Source organism: Suricata suricatta, chromosome 9 (assembly GCF_006229205.1).
Source record: "Suricata suricatta isolate VVHF042 chromosome 9, meerkat_22Aug2017_6uvM2_HiC, whole genome shotgun sequence".
Taxonomy (NCBI): Eukaryota; Metazoa; Chordata; class Mammalia; order Carnivora; family Herpestidae; genus Suricata; species Suricata suricatta.
Window position 1 is genome coordinate 64,602,318 of NC_043708.1, and position 8,472 is coordinate 64,610,789.

The window sequence follows — 8,472 nt, forward strand, 5'->3', positions numbered from 1 at the left end:
TATCCTTATTAACAAAATATATCTAGTGAATATTGTTTCCACTGGTAATTTCCATCTACTAAATAACAATTGCTTTTTAGTTTTCCTATATTTTTTAATTCAGAAAGTCCAATTTCCTTTCATTAAGATTAAATTCTTTTTGTTGGACATCCAAGTGACTTTGAAGCATCTTCAACTGTAATAGTTAATAAAATACAATTGAGGAATGAGCCATCTATATTTTTGATAGATTTAGCAAGTGTTCTGTTCATTTGAAGCATGAGTCTTTGAAATTTTTCTTTTATGTAAGATGGAGAACAATGTAAATAACCTATCTGACTTAAAGGATATGAAAAAAGAAAACAGAAAACTTGATAGGTTCTTACAATATCATAATTTATGTGAACCATGAAAAAAACATGCATACATAACACCTTTCCTGTCTGGCTTCATCTGTATTTCTTTGTTGTCAAAACAGGTTTCCATATTTAACTTCTTTTTTTGATTATGCCTTTTCCTTTATTTCATGGAATGATATGTTATTATCTCTGAAGTGTAGATTTCTGCCAAGTTCTATGCACTTCAGTGTTAAGAGTATGGCCCACAACTCTGGGAATCTTTGTTGAAGCTGTAGAAATAAAGTGAATAGTATAAAAGCTTGATGGCATCTGTGGATAGGAAACTCATTAAAGGCCCCAGCCCTCTGTTTTATTTCCAACCACATTTTCCCTGTGGGATTTCAATGTCTTGCAGGATGAAACCAGCAGGACTCATTACTTACAAAACAATGTTTAGAGTCCTTTCGTGGTGCTGGAATGCTTCTGCCAGTCAGGTAAAGAACCTAGGCCTTTATCCTTTTGGGGACAATGCCGGCCAGCTCACAAACGCTTGGAAAAGTCATGCCTTTGAATGTAACTGCAGGTGTTGCTCCCCCAAAGCCTGTTGGTTGGTGCCCTCCTATGCAACGTACAATGGGATAATAGAAAATTCACTTTGGAATTCAAACAAAGTCTTAGAGAAATGGAAATAATAGGAACACAATTTTGAGACTTCCTTAGTTTTTCCCACGAACTATGGACCATGACTAATACCCTCAGGGCAAAAAACATCCCTTTGCCCTTAAGGGATGTATACAATTCAGTGTTTCAGATAAATAAGTTTCGTGACCTCACCAATTCTGTGGCTTCCATTCATTTACTAGAAAATAAATTTAAGCAAGAGAATAAGGTCACGTTATGGATTGAACTTTAAGACACTCAATCTAATAAAAGATCAACGCACATGGGTACAAAGTATAACAAGTAGGGTTTTTCCCCCCTAAAAAAAATCATTCCTTTAACTGGGTTCCCTAAATCAAATTAGTATAGTTCTGACTGAATTGCCTGTCTCTCTTTGGCAATGTGGCTAGTGGCATTTTGGAAATATTCTTAGAACTTGTAAAATTCCTGCAAGAATAATAAGGACCTTGCCATTGTGGAATCAAAGAGATTCAATCACTTAAAGTAGTACTATAGGCTTGTCAAGTGGAATTGCTTTTACAGATTTGCTGAATAACTCATCCATAATGGCTGAAAATTTCAGCCATTTTGTTAAAACACCCAAGGCAGAAGAGATTAGTGCGCACCATAGAAAAGCATATGTATAATCACGAAGAAGTTTAGACCACGTCTGCACCATGAAGTACCATTTAAACACCCCAAGTTCCAGTCATTACATTATGGAAAACAATGTGAGCTATCTAAAAAATGAAGTGTGGCTTGCTCTTCGCTAGCTGAGGAGACTTTAATAGCATTTAAGCTTAGTAAAATGTATTTCTAAACAAAGTTGCTATCTTTGCAGCTTATCTTTACAGATGACAAGGTCATGTAGAATTTGACTGGAGGGAATTTTAAAAAAACAGTTAAATGTGGCAACTATAGAGAAGAAGTTAAACAGTGAGAAAGTGCTAACCTAGTTGTTGAAGAATTAATATCAATTAGATTCCTATTAATAATAAGAGGATAAGCTGACAACAAACATCTGGGTTGCTAAAATGAGAAACCATTAAGTTCTTCTTTTTTAAACACATTTTGACAATGGAGACATGTATGTTATTTTTCAATGGGTAAGTTTCAAGTTGAAGGCTTCTAGCACTTATTTAATTCTGAAAAAGAAATCAGGAAATAAATTGCTGTTTTAAAGATTGTCCCTTGAGCCTATGACACTTTGCAGAAGTGGATCCTGGAGGGGAAAAGTAATTTTTAAATGTCAAATTCACCCCATATTTTCTATGTAGAAAATGTCATGAATACTAGATTCTGTCCAGTCAAAGGCTCAAGAACACTTAATGGAGAATAAATATTTTTCCTTCTCCTATACTGTGCATTTTGGATTTGGGGGGTTATATTTAGTTTGAGTTGTATCTGGTGTTCAGTAGAATAAAAACATGTGTGTAAAACTTATCTTCAGCTTGAATTTAAATTCATCTGCTTGCTACCTTGTTTAAACAATAAAAAGGGAAAATATTCCCCAGGAAAGATGTTTAAATACCAGTATGTAAACAATGATGTCACCTTGCAATTTGAATGAAATATTAATGGAAAGAAGAGCAGATGCATATCAGAATATATTATGAATAGAGTCAATGCAACAGAAGGGTATTTTCTATCAAAAGAAAGGTGGTAAGAAATTTAACAGATATAATTCATAGTCTCAATGAAATTAATGCATTTGGAATGGAATATATAGAAGTCATTTAGCTTGTCTGTTCCAAGAATCTCAAGAGCCTAGACACATGCAGATTAAAAAATTGAGTCAGAAGGATGATAATTCGATCAACAATCTCTTCTGGTTTTCACTGTTTGCATAGCTTTTGCCAGAGGTCATGCAATAAGTCAGCTGCACTATCAGAAATCCAAACTTTAATTCTAGCATAATTTCTCCAACACTCCTACATTCTCCAAAGCAAAGTTGTCTACATGAAAAGGATTAGAAAATGTCTCTTGTACACAAAGCTATTTGGGAAAAAAAAAATCAACTAATTAACCCATCTAATGAGTCATTCAGTAGTAAAAGCAGCATTTATTTGACATGTTCCAAATATGCCCGTGATGGCTGCCTCTCCTTCCAAGTCACACTGAGTTCTTGTCTACCAAGCTCCCCCATTCCAGTTAGCTATGCTTAGGATTTTCGAGGGAGCCAATAAATAAAACCGTCTTGCTCTCCTAAGTTTAGAATCAATTAAAAGACAGGTATTTGATTGTACACCTGAAGCCAGTATAACACTATATATCAATTATACTTCAATAATAGATAAGTAAGTAAACAAAAGATAGGTATTTAAGGCAGCTGGTTGGAGCCAAAATGCCAGCTTTATTACTGGTCAGTGGTGGGAAATCAGGTCTAACAGTGACCCACTCAAAACACCACTCAATAAATAAATCTCCCACCCCGCTCAGGCAATGTCACATACCTGCAGGCCTTCCTAGTAGGGCTAGGGTCTCTTGACTCACAGGAGGGTGGACCTAGGCATTCTCCCTGTTGTCAGCAGACCTGAAGGAGAAAAATGTTGAGCTTTCTCCTGAATGTATCTTCAGAGAAATTGCTCCCTCCTTTCCTGAGACCTAAATGTGAAGGCTGCATGGGTCCCCTTGGACCTTCCTCCTCCTGGAAAATAGAGGGAACATTCCCTCTCCTTCAAGGATAAAAGAGGAGTCGGAAAGAACATGTGTGTGTTTCTTTTTAACTTGCCTAGATTATATTCTCATGTAGGTATTTAGGGACTAGAGAGGAGGATTGTATTTTTTTTTTTTACCTACATATCTGCATATAGCTTCCTATACCTCAGCTTATGGGGCATCTTTCTATGTAAGAATGTCTAAGCCAGACACTATCGCTGAAAGAGGTTTACAATAATGATAAACCAATGAATTTTATTTTGAAGGGGCTGGAAGAGATAGGTGCCCGTACAATTGTCTTAATGTATCATATTATGCCTCTCCCTCATTCTCATGTTTTTGCAGGCTCTTTCCAGTTGTTTTCTTCCTCAATGGTCAGTGACCCTTCTGTACCAGCCAAATAAATCAGTTGATTTAGGAAGGTAAACTTATTTGAGAAGGACATGAATCCCAATTACTTAAAAAAAAAAAAAAAAGACAATCATTTTTTTTTTTTTTTACATTAGATCAAACCACAGTGTGCCATCACAAACAGGCACTGAAAAGAAGTGATTTCTGTTTTTCACACATAAGATAGCCTATTCTTGCATGGTCTCAGAGCTAACAACATCAGAATCGTGGGGAGGTTCTAGAAATATAGAATCCTGTGTGCCATTCGTCAGCCAGAATCTGTACTCTGCAGGTGACTCCAGGGCATGCTAACTCTTGGGAAATTATTACCCTCCCCCAAGTAATCAGCTGGTGGAGGAGACTTAGCGCTTGCTCCACGGAGGCTCTTGTTATTCCAACTATTTTTGGAGGTGTGAGGTGGACGAGGGGTGGGGCCACATTGTTCTCAAGGTTGCCAGGAGTGTTTTAATTTAGTAGCTGGGCCACTATGTGGGCGGGCAGAGGCCTATGACCCAGAGAAGCACAGGGCATCATTCAAACAATATGGACCTGAGTTTGAGTCCTCGCTTTACCACATACCAAGACTGGGAGCTTGGCAAGTTACTTGACTTCTCTCAGCCTCAAATTCTTGAATATCGAAATGAGAAAATGATAGTGACCTTTAGATTTATTGTGAAGATTACATTAAGAAAAGTATGGTAAGTGCATGACCTGAGTTGGGAAAGAATACATTTTAGTTCCTTTTCCCTTCATTTCCTGCAAATGAAAAATGCCCTTACTTATTTTAATAGCCTCAGCTTTCACACCCTTTTCAGCCAATGTGGGAGATGTGGAGGGAGGGAGAGTGACTCCCTACATGAGGCTCTCGCCCTTTGTGGCCAAGCAATGACTGTCTTACTCTATTCTGTTGCTGCGTTAGCACAACTACTTCTTGTGTGCTGACTGATCACTGGCTAGTCTCACAACAACCCATGAAGTGGGATCTATTACTGTTCCCATTTCCACAAGTACTAAAGAGGCACAACAAAGTTATGGAAGCTACTCAAGGTCACCCAGCTTGTAAGAGTTCAAGTTAAGATTCACACCCTATGCCATTCTACTGGAGCCATATTATTGACAGCTATGTTAGACATGGAACTGGAAAGATACAGTCACTTTCTTTTATTGTGGTTTATGTTGTGGCCAAGAATGTGTATTTTTGAGTTAAGAATCAAATCCACAATCTGTGAAGAAATACAGAAGCTCATCTATGAGAAGCCAAGCCTTAGACCCTGACCCCATTTTTCTAGGTAAGGGTCACAACCTTCTATCCAGCAGTAACAATTTCTTTATACTGTAAAGTTAAGTCATTTCATCGTTACTAATTCTCTTGGGAAATAAACAATTCTCATTTTTCACAGCCTACTTTAGAGAACCTACCTGAAGAGTCAATGGTTGTGAAGGAGAAAATGGGCCAACTGCCTCCTTGGCTTTTCCTCTTTGGTCAACAGGGGGCTGTAATCAATGCCGATTTACCTCCGGAGCAAATATGAATGTGAATTCAACTTACTTTTTGCACCTTTTCACTAACACTTTATTATTTCAAAATTTTATCATTGATAGAACAATTATGATTTCTAATATACTTTCAATGTCTTGAAAGTTTCAATACTATACTGAAAGTAACATTGTTTTAAAAGAAACCTAAAATCTCTGAATGTTATTACTATTGTGTTATTCATTCACTCATTCAGCAAATATATATTGTATATCTTCCTAGGTACTGAGCCTTATCATGGGCACTGAGGATATACCACTTAGGACAGATAAGATGCACAATTATATGGAGCCTACCTTCCAGTCCGAGGAGACAGAACCTGTACTCCAGAGGTAAAGCCTTTGATGTCTCGTTACCTCAGTCCTGATGATTTTTTGTTGATGATGAGAAAAAAAGATAGAATGTTTGATTTAGTGAAATGCACCAGTATTTGTAGCCAAATGAATAAAAAAAAGATTAGTAATAGCCTTTACTGGGTGAAAACTAACCCATTTTGGCAGGCATGATGACTTAGCAGAATTACATTCCATCTCAGAAAGCATTGAATGGTGGTAATAATTTAAATTAACAATATAATTTATAGCTGCATGTAAGATAAATCAACTAATATCTAAATATACAAGCTTGGGTTTCTAGAAACATGTCAACTAATGTCCAGAAAACACAGTATACAACATGAAAACATCTATCTAGCATTTTGTCTACTTGTTCATCTATATACATAAGATCTGATAAATTTATTTTGACACAACTGAATTTTTTGTCAGTTGCTATTACTTAATAGATCAAGAGAGCATTTTAATTACCTATACTTCAGTGATCACTCTTTGAAGGGAAACGTGCCTTGGAGTTTTCAGGTTATTAATGTTCTGAGGAAAGGTAGTATTCCACATTGCCTGAAGAAGGTGCTCATAGTTTTACTGCTCATCCAACACCCTTAAATTTTCTATTTTAAACATTTCTTTTCCTCCACTCCTGACATTTGAATTCATCATTCACGTCTGTGACATGTTTTCATATTATCTTTTAATACCGATGTCAGTACCAAACAGTAATAAGGGTGCAAACATCTGTTGTTTACTCGGAAATGATTAGCTTCCATATATAATAATAAAAATTTACCCTATTGCAATACTGTTTTTAAAAAATCTCTTGCAAACATTTTGGACTCTGGTGATACCTTTAAAAAGGCAATGGAAAACTAGATATATAAAGTTTTTCTGCTATTTGCTTAATCCCATAAAATCTAGAATGAATGGGAATAAAATTTATTCCGGATAATGCTTACATTAAGGAGAGCCGATTAAATATATGCATAGGTTTGCCTGGTGCTTAACTTTACCAAGAATCAGAAAACAATGCAACAAAGTGATAAAATCATGTAGACTTTTGCTGAGGAAGGCCGATCATTTTACTGTCCTTTTCCAAACTGGCCAGTTTCTTTGGTAACATTTAAGGACAAGGAACATTTGGTTGATGATACTGCTGACTTTAAGCTGAAATAGAAACATCTGGAGGAATCACATTTCTTTCCCTGGCTAACCTTTATTCCTCCTTTGAAATTCTGCTAAGGTCTCATTCTCTTTCTTTTTTTTTTTTTTAATGTTCATCCATTATTTTTGAGAGAGACAGAGAGAGAGAGAAAGAGTGAGCAAGCACCTGTGCATGTGAGCAGGGGAGGGGCAGAGAGAGAGGAAGGCACCGAATGCAAAGCCGGTTCCAGGCCCTGAGATGTCAGCACAGAGCCCAACATGGGGTTTTGAACTCACAAAACTGGAGATCATGCTCTGAGCCACCCCAGGCCCCCAGGCATCATTTTCTATAGCAAGCCTTCCCTGAGGTTAGGCTAAGTGTTTCTCTTTGAAACTCAGAGAACCCAGTAGACCCTCTACTCAGAACTCATCATAGGATTATATTTGAATCATCTCATAAATGAAAATCTTCCCTATTAGACTACAAGCCAGACCCAGCCTTACTTACCTTTGTATCACTGGTACCAAATACCCAAATACAGCAATATATTGCCTGATCATGGATAAGGGACTAAGAAGGACAAAAGGACAAGAGTTAGAACATTAGGCAATGTGTAAGGCAGGCCCAGGATGAACACAGTATTTCTATCCTTTAAGATCTAACCATCTAACAATTTAGGCATAAACAGACACAACCATGAGAATGTGCACAGGCTGTAGTGGGGAACGACAGGGGAAATTAATCAGCCTGATGGAAAGAGATTGCCAAGGAAGTCTTCAGAAGATCTGAGGTGGGAGCCAAGTACAGAAAGATGAAAGTTACTCATTGATTGCTTCAAGAATAAGAGAGCAAGACAACTTTGGCTAACTACAAATTGTTAACAGTGTCTTGAGTTTAGGATTTTAAGGGTGGTAGATGGTGCAGGACAAGTAGGAATTAGAACAGGATGGACATTTGAAATACCAAGTATTTAGATTTTTAGGCTGCGAACTGAGAAGCCGTTGAAAGATTTTAAACAAAGTAAGATTTAAATCTGAGAATGATAATCCAAGGTAGACTGATGGAAGATGAATTATTGGAAGCACACTGAGGAAACAAGAAAACACTGAGGAGAGTACTAAGCTAGGACGTAGGGATGGGAGTCAGGAATAGATCAGAGATATATTGGATAGATAACATCAGGAGGACTTGGTGAATTAGGGATGAGGTATCTGGCAGAGTGAATTGAATTTTCTGGTCTGGCCCATGAGGGTATGGAAGTGATATTCACTGAGAAAAACAATATAAGAGGATAAAGATGTGAGCCCCATTTTGGAGATGGTGTATTTGGGAGCCTGGCTGACAAGGAAAAGGTCCAATGGACAGGTATAAGGGTCTGGAGTTCAAAGAAAAGGTCTGTGGTAATGAAATAGATTAGAAATTTGTCATAATGATTGA

The 8,472-nt window shown here is 37.2% G+C and overlaps 1 long non-coding RNA gene across 1 annotated transcript; it reads right to left on the bottom strand.

The window, feature by feature from the left end:
• Positions 1-354: 354 nt before the first annotated feature.
• Positions 355-5,929, bottom strand: LOC115301706. Its single transcript, XR_003913254.1, has 5 exons — positions 5,859-5,929; positions 5,445-5,540; positions 3,431-3,510; positions 761-936; positions 355-607 (listed from the first exon to the last, which is right to left on the bottom strand). It is a non-coding gene; the product is annotated as an uncharacterized LOC115301706 (long non-coding RNA).
• Positions 5,930-8,472: the final 2,543 nt, after the last annotated feature.